This window comes from Chinchilla lanigera, unplaced genomic scaffold, assembly GCF_000276665.1.
Source record: "Chinchilla lanigera isolate Chin_1 unplaced genomic scaffold, ChiLan1.0 scaffold00060, whole genome shotgun sequence".
Lineage (NCBI taxonomy): Eukaryota > Metazoa > Chordata > Mammalia > Rodentia > Chinchillidae > Chinchilla > Chinchilla lanigera.
In genome coordinates, this window is record NW_004955461.1 from 8571255 (window position 1) to 8584013 (window position 12759).

A 12759-nucleotide genomic window follows, 5' to 3' on the forward strand; every position below is an offset into this window, starting at 1 on the left:
GATGAGGAGTTCAATTAGATATTGAGAGTGATGTCAAAAGTGAGGGGTTCTTGCTAATCTGACTTAGCAGAGTTCGTGCTGCAAATGGGCCCTGCATGGCCAGCAAGGACAGATGACAAGGTTAAGGCTTTGTAAAGTAAAGGATCCAAAGAAGGAAACCAAAGGTTGGTCAAGAAGAGTATTTCCCCTATTTCCCCTGTCTGAGCCTATATCCTGGTTGTATCACTCCTCTTCCAGTCAGACTAATGATCCATGCTTTCCTATGCTTCTGCACACTGGTTCGGGATGATCTCCTAGCCTGGACCTGGTCCTTACCATCCCTCTAATCTGGATAATCCTTTGGATGTTGAGCATGATGCACCATTCCCAGATTTCCTTCTCTGATGCCTTCAAGTCTCAGGCAGAAGCTTCTTCCTTGTGGTGCCACAAGCTTCTGCACAACCTTAGTCATGGTGCTTATCACACTTGATTGAAATGATCTATTTCCACAAGACTAAAACCTCCTCAATGACAGGACTCATGTCTGTCTTGTTGACCATTGTTCTCTTTGCATTCAAATTAATACCTGCACAATAGGTACTCAACACATATTTGTCACATACATGGATAATGATGATTATAACCCTTACTTTCCTCTACATCCCTGTGAAATGACTAAATATTGGAATATACCTCAGTTACTATGAAACATGATCCATTTCAGGATTCAGGAGGTCTCTCTCAGGTATCTGAAGCTAGAGATTTCCTCATTAATAAGAATCTGGTAAAAATTCCTCATATATAAAGTCACAAAGAGAATTAGGATTATTCATTGTGTGTTTGGGAACTAGGGCAGGCTGGCAAGAAGATCAGCAATTTTTTACCCTGGGAACAGGTTGACAGGACATGCAGTCAGTAAGCCTCTAGTCACAACCAGTGCTCTCAAATACTGAATACATTATGTCCCAAAGTACTTCTAATTAGCAAGAAAATGATTACAAATAAATCCACAGGAATATGTAGTATCTATACACAAAAATTCAGAAGAGATACTCGTGAAATATAAGCGGAGGTATTCTCATCTAGCACTATTCAATCCTCTCATTTCCTCTGCTACATTCTGCTGGGAGGGGCCAACCCATTCTGATGGAAAACTACTACACCTGGGGTGTAGGATGTTACAATAAACGACCATGACTTGTTACCTTGAAGAGTAAACATCCATTTCTCATTGTTCTAGAGGCTGGAAAGTAAGATCAAGTCACTGGCAGATTCAGTGTCTATTGAGGATCCCCGTTCTGGTTCCTAGACTTCTATATTCTCACTGTATCCTCATGTAGTAGAAGGCATGAAAGATAGTTTAGAGGTGTCTAATAAAGGCAAAAGTCTCATGATCTAACAATTTCTCAATGGCCCACCTCCCAACACCATCACCTTGGGAGTTACGACATCAACACGAATTTTTTGGTAACACAGTCATTCACAGCATAGCAATCTACAGTGACAAATTAGAAATCTAATGTGGCTTCATACATTATATCTTCAGTACATCACAAGGGCATCATGTCTATATCAAAAGACATGAGGATTAGTAAAAGTAAAGAGAATACCTGCACTGTGTTATACATGCCAGCAAAATAATCTCTGGACTTCTGGTGTTATACTGTGTCCCATAAGTTAGACCAACAAGCTCTGATAGTTAAAATTCAATTCTGTTTTAATTTTAATACTGTTGTTTATGTGTGGCTAGCTCAATTTGCCCAGTAAAATTATCTCTCATGTAAAAATGAATTTAAAAATGAGCATACCCACTGAAAATAAATTGGCCAGCTATTGCTCAGTTTTTAAGCCAACTTTGTCTAGGTCTTCAAGATGGTTATAATCAAATGAAGTACATTCTCTGATAGTCCTTGATGAAGAAGGTAAGCATAAGATGGTTCATTTCAAACTCCTACCTGACAGCAAAAACATGCAGTGGGATCTTTCCTGGCAGAGAAGTCTGACACACAGATCAAGGAATAAAGCAAGCCAATTTCAAGAATTTTACAAAATCAGAGATGGAAACTCATCCAGAAATGATCTCATTCAACCTCCTTCAACCATGAAGGAAAAAAACAGAGAATCATAGAGATAAAATGAAATCATCCAAGTCTAAAATAAAACTGTCAATGGCAGTATCTCAAGTGGGAAATCTTGATATATTTTTCTTGAAAACAAAAATTTTACTTTGATCAAAATATAAATTTTCCAGTCACTTCCTTTATGACAAAATTAATCCATGTATTGTTTAATAGCTTTACTGATGTAACTTATATATTATCATTGAAATAATGCTGGAGAATTATATCTTGTGATATATCATGATAATAATACATTGAGAAACAAATTAGCTAAAAATTATGACTGAGTCAATAGTATTGGGGTGAATATGTAACCATATGGACTTATGAGTCCTTCTGTTTTCTTCTTTAACCTGCATTAAATTCTTACTTTTAATAAAACTGAGCACTCTTTCCTTTTAAAATAATAAAATCATTTATTCAATAAATGTATACCAGTTATTCATTAATGAATATGTACTTCATGTTCAACTTCATATGCAAAGGTCTAGGAATTATTCTTTAAATAAACATGGCATGTCCTTCAAGATCTTCCTTTTGTCTAGCAAAAGTTTGCAAAAATAAAAATGGAGTCCTGAAGTGAGGGCAAAACCAAATGTGCAGAAACAGAATCTAGAGGTCTTCCTCTCTCATTATTTTATGCAAGGGTATGGGTATTAACTGGCCACAAGCTTAGCGTGATTCTGTGGTCTATTAGGGCATCTAAAATCCTCACATCACCTGAGCAGCATATATAGATGCTAGCTCTTTTGCACTGTGATCAGATCAAGGGCCTTGGTTAGTTCTGGGGATAGTTTCACAAGGACACTGGCAGACAAAATTCTGGAAGATGATGCTGAGCATAGATTGATCCTAAGAGCAATGACTAAGGCAACCAGGAGGATGTGACCATCATAAGGCCCTCTGTTTTCTAAGAGACAGAATACCTGTGTCAATGGACACCATAAAAGGAGAGCAGGTTTCACTAAGACCTCTGGATGTTACACAGGGCATGTCACAGACTTTACTTTGATGCCCATTCCTTCTCTGAAGTATTTTCTCCAGACTCTACTGTATACTTTAGAAAAATAAATTAAAAGCTACTGTCCTTTTAAGGCTCACCAATGGCTCCTCCTTACTGTATCCAGTCAAAACCTCAAAGTCATACCACCTTGTGACTGTGATGCTACCCTAAGCCTAAAAGCCTCCTTCATATTTCACCAGCCACTAACACTGAATGTCAACCTCCATCCGCATCACTCTCCACTTCTACTTCACTATGCTCCTTTCTCTATGCATCACTTCTATTTCTCTCCTAGTCTGCCTGTATCACAATGCTGAATTACCTTGTGCATTGTTTATAGCTGATGCTGTACACTCCTGCCTCCCTGCTGGGACACTGCATCCCCAGGGATGAGAATATATGGAAAAGAAAAATAGGCATGCATTCCTCATTTATGGACTGAGCATGGAGATGAAGGGAGAGAAAGGAAGAGGAAAAGCAAAGGCCCAAAGTAGATCATTGTATCTCCACCACATAGATGAAACAGAAGGGTCCAGGGAAATTAAGTAACTCACCAAGAGTGGAAGCCTATCAGAAGAGGCAGAGAAAGGGTACCTGCTCTCCCTGTCTTATTCCAGTCTGTACTGGCACTGACATTGACTCTAAGACTGAGAGCTGCCCAGCAATGAAAGAGAGGGCCTCTTTATAAGGTGGGAAGCACTTACTCCCTGAAGAGTCCCCCCCAGAAGCCAAGTGGTGCTGTGTATCAGTCAGTATAGCCCAAAGGAATAGAAATTGAGAGAGGAACAGGAAAGGAGGGGAAGAAGGGAAGAGGAAGAAAGAGGGAGAGAAGAGGGAGAGGAAGGGGAGACAGAGGGAGAGGAAAAGAGAAGGTGAGGGAAAGAAAGGGAGAGGGGAAGAAAAGGGAAGGGAGAGGGAAAATGAGAGGGAGAAAAAGAGGAGACTGATTCACAGGATTGTGGAAACTGGCAGGTCTTAAGGAGTTTATGATCTAGGCAGAAACTGCTACTGCAGTCTTGAGACAAATATCTTCTTTTCTAGGAAAGTTCAATATTTGTTCTTAGGACCATTGAACTGGTTGAATGAGGCCCAAACACATACTAAAGATAACCTTTCTTAAACACAACTGGTAAGAGATGATAGCCACATATATAAAATATTTTCACAGCAGTACCTAGATTATCATCTGGATAAACACCTGGGTCCTGTAACCTAGTCAAGTTGACCCATAAAATTAACCATCACACCCGATAGACAGGAATGCATTGGTCTTTATATCATCTGACCTTCAAGGCTGTCTCAGTTATGAGTTTTCCTGGTTCATCTTTTCTTTTTCTTATTCATTCCAGTGTCCTGTTTTAAACACTGAGATGCACAGTAACAAACTAATTAGAGCAGAAAGAAAGTTTCACAACCAACTTCTGCCTCTGCAGTCTTTTTTCCCTTGAAATCTAAATGAATCTTGACTGACAGAGAGCCTTTTAAGGTTATCACAAGGAGACAACTGTTAAATATTGAAGGCTGGAATTCCATGAGGAAGACCTATCCACTCCTCCCATCACTTCTTATTAAGTTAATACAGGATGAAGATGAAGGAAACTGTCTCATACTGCACCTCAACATCTCATCTGAGACAGAGCCATCACTTTGTCAGGGAAGCAAAATGATTTTTGACATTAATGAGATGGTAAATTCTACTTAAATCAACTCAGTGAATATCTATTCATGACCTACCAGGTTATGTAGAAGTTACATACCAAATGTAGAATTCAGTGCTCATGGTATTCCCTTGACTTGGGCATTATTATACCCATAGCGCAGGTGGCTAAACTGAGATGCAAAGAAATAGCAGTAATGCAAGCACCTGTAGGCCTAGATTGGCACCTCTGTTTGTCTGTGATCATGCTACTGTGCCACACTGTTTCCACTGTGAAAAGAAATTCTGGCCCTGCAAAACTCTGCCCTGAGTGTTGTTGGTAAGGGAGCTCTGCTGTAGGGGTAGCACTAACTCTGCAAGGGCTTTCTGCATGCTTCCTACTTAATTCCAGGGTTTGTGAATGGAGTTTCACTTTTCAGCATCACTTGAGAACAAGACAGTGGCTCCTATTTCAATACCTCTATAGTAAACAGCACCTAAAATAGCCCATGCCAGCCACTTTCTTCCACATCTCTGATTAGTTTCTTTAAGAGTTATTTTCACAAAATTCACTTATTTATTTATTTACTTACTTGCTTACTTATTTATTGTCTCCTCTGAAAGTGAAAGGCCATGCTCAGACCTTTTGATTTTGTTCAAGTGCCTTATTTTCAAGACACATAAAGGAATCACTATAAATTACTCAGTGCTGTCACTTAGATAGAAGGAAGGAAAAATGGATAGATGGATGGATGGAAGTATACATGGATGGATGGATGGATGGGTGGATGGATGGATGGATGGATGGCTGAATAATGATACAGTGTGAATCAGGGAAGGAGGAAGCCAGAAAAAACCTGTCAAGTTCCCTGTAGTAACTGCTCTGTTCTCACGAAGGCCTCCTTATTCAGATACACCACCTCAATGCCATCCTATTTGGTTTTGCTTTAATTATTAGCCGTAACAGTTATGTTAAAATTAGTGCACCCTTAGAAATTAGTCTATCAATTTGCCTATCTTGTCTTATTGTTAATAATCTGTTATTCTTCCTTGTATAGTAGTGGAGTTATATTCTATTCAGTTTTATACTGGAGAAAATAGCCTCTTTATCAAATGGTACTGGGGATACTGGTTACACACATTCGGAAAATTGAATGTAACCACGTATCTCTCACTAAGTACTAAAATAAAATTAAAGTGGATAAAAGACCTAAATATTAAAACAGAAGATTTCTACTGGATGATAAAATAGGCAAAAGTCTTGAAGACATAGGCATAGGTAAGGATTTTCTGAAAAAAGAACTTCAATTGCAAAAGAAATAACACCAAGAATCAACAAATTAAGTTATGTCAAATTTAAAAGCTTCTGCATAACAAAGGAAGCCATCACAGAGTAAAGAGATAACTTACAGAATGGGGAAAAGCATTTACCAGCTGTTTCTTAAACAGCTAATTAATATCTAAAATATATAAAGTACTAAAAAAATTACACCTCCTAAAATAAAAAAAAATTTAAATGTCCACTTGAAATGAATAGATACTCCTTAGAAGTATAAATGGGCAATAAATATGTGAAAAAATGTTCAACATCTTTGGTCATAAAAGAAATGTAAATTAAAACAACACTCAGATTCCATTTTACTTCAGAAAGAATGACTACCCTCAAGAAATCAAATAATAACAAAGCTGAACAGACTTCAGGGAAAAAAAGTACCCATTTACCTAGGAACGGCAGGAGTGTAAACTAGTACAACAACTGTGGAGATCAATAAGGAATTTTCAGTCAAAAAATTAAAAATAGAAATTCCATTTTACCCAGCTATTGCCTTTCTAGTTATCTGCCTAAAAGAGTTAAAAACATCATATTACCATAACACATTCATAGCCATGTTTATAGCAACACAACTCATAGTAGCTAAATGATCAAGAAATGAATGGATAAAGAAAATATGATATACATATATAAATATACCATAATGTAAAGTGAAACTAGTCAGAAATACAAGCTTAATTATCACATGGCTCCCCTTAGGTGAGAAACCCAAAGATAAACAATTTAAAGAGTAAAATAAAATATAGGTGTTAGTAAACAGGGAGATAGATCTTCTGCAAAAGACAAGGGGTTAAAGAGAGGAAAGGGAAGTAAAACAAATGTGTTAGTAAAAGTACCAACTCCCACAATGATGTAATCATCATTACAGCACATGTGTACAAAAAATAAGAAACCCAAACTTTAGTCTAGGAGAGAGAAAGAGGGAGAGAGAGAGAGAAAGAATCTGTCATCTCAAATCTACAAGCTTAGCATGCTGGGGCTGGAGCCTATCTACCTCCAGACACTACAGTTCTTGTTAGTAAATAATTGTTCCTGTGTCCTGAGCAGGAACCTGGACACTGGAGCTTGTATCAATACTCTGCCCCTTGCTATCGCCTCCATAGAAGATGCTGCCAGGGTGGGCAAAGCTGCTCCTCCTCCCCAATACTGCATCATGACATTCAGTGCCTCCCATTGATAAAAGCTCAAGAACCTTGCTCACCATACAGTCTGGGAAATGCACTTTGTAGCCCCTAAATCCAGGGGTGTGGAGTAGCATGTCTCCAGCTCTCTCCTGGGAGATATCGTTGTAATGTAGACTTGGATTCAGCCAATCTGATAGGGGCACCTGGCAGTGTGCACTGACAATCAGCTGCCAGGTGGGGCTAATGCTGCTGATCTCCAGACTATACTTTGATTTACAAATGAGCTCTAGAAGATGCTCTGAATAGTACCCTTGGAATACAGTGAAGAAAAACCTAGTAGTCATCTCAGATGCATGTTTTCACTGAGCTTTGGTTTCCTAATGAATAAAGTTGAGATAACATCTATCTTATCTTTCCTTGATGCTGGTAAACTTCAGACTACCTCATAATTCCCTAGAAAGTTACTGAGAAGTAGACATTTCCTGTTTCTGTCTCAGTGATTCTGACCCAATAGGTCTTGACCAACACTAATTTTCATAAAGACGTGAAGTTCTTATACGCAACTGGGCATAAGAATGCTTGTCTTTCACAGGATTATGTTACAGTTTGAATCAAACACAATGCAAACATCTTAGCATACTCTTGGGGCATGAGATAAGTACCTGGCTAGCTATCCCTATCATTATCATAATTATTACCCATAAGTAAGATGGTAAAAAAAACCTAGCCCAGTGCCTGGTACTCATTTTCCCCAAAAGATCTAGCCCAAGGTAATTAAAGATGGATTGTTATCAGAACATGGATTTACATTTTGCCTGACTACACAAAAATTAAATACCATTTTAAATATCTATGAGACATATTTAACACATGGAGTATAAAATTCTGAAAAATACAAAGGTGACATAAGGATGTGGTACAAATGGAATTTTAGGCAGATGGCTGAAAGTCGTTCTTCCTAGAAAGATATTTTGAGCAGAGAAACACAATATCTGCTCTGAGCATGTTGTATGTTGTGAGCAATAGAATACATTTCTGGCCCATTCGGTCTCTGCATGTCCTTGATCTGATCATCTTCTATTCCTCTGGGTGTACGTGCCTGATTTGTCAAAGAGGCCTATATACCTGAGTGTCTTTTAAAACATTATAAGCATTTTTTCTTTCTCTGCTGACTAGTATTTTTGCTTAGGAAGAACACTTTTAAGCCTCCAGATAATCAAAGTTGGTGAAGGGATGTAGGCTCAATCAGTCTCAAGTCAGAGATTTTGTGTCATGTGTTTTTTAAATCTTTAGACTTTCTCTGAGATGAATGATGTAAAAAATGTACCCTGTGAAACAAGTGCTTCATTAAAAGATATTAAGGAATCATAAGATGGCAATAACGCCATCTTGTACAGTAGATTTAAAAGGGAAAATCATGTAATGAAATGCTGAGCTGGCCTTGGGCAAACTTCTGCAGTAGAGAAAACTCCTTTGTGGAAAGTGTCTGATCTCTGCCTTGTTATCCATATGAAGCTGTCTCCCCCGTTGTTGAAACCTGGTACCTGCTAATGTAACAGACAAAAAATAGGAAGGCCTCACACCAAAGGCACTGGAATTAGACAGATAGGGTTGAGTCCCCTAGCTCTTCTACTTACCCTACAGGAGATTTAGACAAATAGCCTGTTTTCTTATACCTCAGTTTCACAATTTTTAAAATGGAGTGAAATACTCAACAGGTGAAACACCTATCACATAAGGGAAACTTGCTGATGGCTAGGCCTGTTTATTTAACTTTGATCTTGGCTCTCCAAATAGAAAGAGGTCTTCAAACTAATAACTAATCTTCCCTGCTTCAATTCCTTCATCTACTCGCCAAGGAAGATAATCCATGCTGGTTTTATGACTGGACTGTTGGAAAAGTACGTGGATACATGGATACACTTTGAAAAGGGCTGGCCTGGGGGAAGTCTTTTCATTAATTTATTTCCAGGGCCCTTTCATGAAGCAAGGAAAGATAGCAACTCTTCCCCACTAGTATGTGGTGGTCAGCTACTGAGCAATGTTCCTGGGAGCCCACACTTAAGAATAGGAGATAAAGTAAAGATGAACATGGCATGATAATTCATTAGCAGAGAAGCACTTAAACATCAACAGAATAAATATTTCTAGTCTGAGACATTTCCTATCATCTTTAAATCAGACCAGTGATATTGATACCTTTGCAGCCTTATCTAGTCAAGGAAATCCCCACCACATATTTTTCTCTACCTGATTTCAAAAGATGTAGCACTGGAAATTTCAAACAAAATTCAAGGAAGCCTTAAAAAGCAATTCCTGGGGATCCATGGAGTGGCTGATGTCAGGACCCCTGTGGACACAAACATCTGTGCATGCTCAAGTCTTTTACATAAGATGGGATAGTGTTTATATTTACTTTGTTTTCCAGTGTTACTAAAATCATATCTCAATCACTTAGAACACCTAATGAAATATAAATATTTGTGCAGCCAGGAGTAAACATTGTGAACTACAGGTGTGTACAAATAAAATTCTAAACAAGACAAAGGACAAGTAAAGAGCAATATGAGAAGAAACTAGAAAAATGGAAAGAAAGAAGTGGGTATTATGCAATAGTAAATAAAAATTTTTGCTTGGTGAAAAAGTATATGAATATAGTGCAATATATGTAAATTGCTACAGTGTATTGTTTACAGAATCATGACAAGAGGAAGTCTGTATATGTTCAATACAGATATAATCTTCTTCTGAATGTTTGATCCACAGTTTATTGAATCCATTGCTATGGAACCTACAAATACAGATAGAAGACTATTCTAAAGTATACTGAGAATGGGGTTTCTTTAGTAACACATATGATGGAATTGGGCAATCACATGAAAATATAGGCTTATGCATTTATTTTAAAATCATTTTATTACAAAGATTTCTTAAAGTTAGGATTCAAATGACACCTTTTTTGTCATGTAATAAGTGTTTCTCCATAAAAGTGTTCTGTGTTGAAATTAATTTGGGAAATATCAAGTTAAAAGCCAGTCAGATTTCTGCAGAACATCTAAGAGACCTTGATAGTCCAAAGTGCTTTGTAAATCTGTGAGAGTGGTTACAGTATTCAGGAGCCTTTGCACTTATTTAGCCAATGAGACCTGATCACAGTGTTTCACTAGGAACAGGCATCCCGCTGAAACTTGCACTTCAAAGAGTGAGTCTTGAACTAGCAGCATCAGCATTCCCCGGACCTTGTTAGAAATACAGGCTCCCTGACCTTACCCCAGACTTCCTGAAATAGAATTTAACAAAGCAGCCAGGGTAATTCGTGTGCATATGACAATTTAAGAACTGTCTTACAAAATTGCAAACACTGATTACGAATTATAGAGCAGTGATGAACTGAAGAACTTTCCTGAGGATCATTTTCAAGTATATAGATTGAATAATAATCCCTATAAATGCTAGAGTTAAAAGCCACCTTGGAAAGCAACTTCTTTAAATGTTTCCAAACCATCTCTTAGTAGCATTAGGGGAATTCTACATGGATGCTCACTGTTATAAGGAATCTGGTCTGGTGGAAGCCAAGGATGACTTCTCCCCTTCTTACTAAAGTCCTTCTCATTGGCCCTCACCTGTACTACCTCAAGACTGCTGGTCCAAGCCACCCACGCAGATATGTAATCAAAGGTGCCTGGAGAAGGGAAATGGCTTACCAACTTCACAACATTTTAGGAGCAAAGTTAGGACTGCACCTAACTCTCTTAAATCTATTTTCCTTCTTTAAAAATGTCCATGGTAATTCCCTCAATGAGTGTTATATTTCTTGATTGCACTCAGACATGTATCTCTTACCACATATTTCTTGACCATTCAGGACAGCTACAGTCTTGGTGGACCCCATAACAGCCAGTGTCCATGTCTGAATTAGAACTAGAGCCCCACTTTTTCAATCTATCTAGATCATAATCCTTCTGATGATAATTGAATTCTTACATAGTCTTTCCCAGCAAAGAAGCACAGAGGTTGTTGAGTGCATACTGCTAGAGGAGAATATTGTAATTAATATAGGACTTGAAGATACATGTGCAGAAGGGAAATGTGTAAGGAAGATGCCTAAGCAAAAGAGTAAATGTGATTTAATGCAATGGAATAGAGACTATGTCACAATCGCTAGAACATCAACATGTTCTAACAGAAATCATGTAAGGTAATGCTTTTGAACAGCTGAGACTGGATGGTGAGTGGCTTTGTATTCAATGACAGGAAGATAGATTTTACCCTAATGTTTCCCAGGGTATGTTCTGAAGAACACTAATTCCTCTATTTACTGTGGAATAAAAAGGCCTCTGTGGTCAAATGTTGTTGGGACTTGCTCTACATCCCTGCCATTGGAGACCCATGTCAGACATTCGTGTGATTTTTAAAAAGCTTCAAGACCTACTGCAGTTTAAAGTATCATATTTTTAAATAATTTTTAAAAAAATTAACTTCACAACCTCTTTTGGTAATACCTATTGATATCTCAGGGAGTATGATCTGGGATATAGGACTCTGGGTAAAAGGAAATCATCGATTCTCAGCAACCCCTGCAAGTCTCAAGCAGGTGGGTGTGGAGTATAATTTATAGTATCCACCAACTTCAATGACTCTCAGCCACATTCACCCCCATTACTAAGATCTAAAATATGTGAGGCCCTCAGAACTACAATACATTTATTATGTCCAATGATATTGTCCAGTTCTATAAATTTCTTTTGTTTTTTAAGTTTGTCCTCTGCTGAGATTTCCTACCTTAGCTTATTTCCCTTGCTACTTTTAACATCACCTTAATAAATGCTTCAAAATGTTGACAACTCCAGCATGACTTTTGTAAGATTGGTTAATGTGAATTGTTTTTCTCTTGATAACAGATGACATTCCTAGGTCATCTGTTAAGAATTTTCTGTCATGTCCTAGATATGTGACTGCTATATTTGGAGGCTCTAAGTTACATTCTCGTGAATGTCATTTTATTTGATTATTCCTTGGCTTTTTAGCAGGCATTCAATGTGAGTATACTTGAACTGAGACTCTACCTCACTTGTATGAAGCTCAAACTTCAGCTTACTTGTCTTTTTCCTTCTTAGGGAGATTGCTTCCCACACTGGGGTAGCCATGAGTCACCCAAGAGATGTGGGCAGAGTTTGTATTTAGCATTTTAGATATTCCTCTCCTTCACTTTCTGTCCACTGTGGTTACTACCATTTCTTTTCTCTTGTCTACCAGCTAGAAAGATGGGGGCTTTCATTTTTGGCTTGTTTTGTTTTGTGGGTTGGCTGTAGCCCATCATTGCACTGATTTTGATCTACTCTTATGTTAAAAATGAAAAAAAGGGCTGGGGATTTAGCTCAGTGGCAAAGCGCCTGCCTGGCAAGCGCAAGGTCGTGAGTTCAGTTCCTGGTACCAGAGAAAAACAAAAAAAAAAAAAGAAACCAAAGCGTTGTGGGGCTGGGGATTTAGCTCAGCAGCAAAAGCGCCTGCCTGGCACGCGCAAGGTCGTGAGTTCGGTTCCCGGTACCGGAGAAAAACCAAAA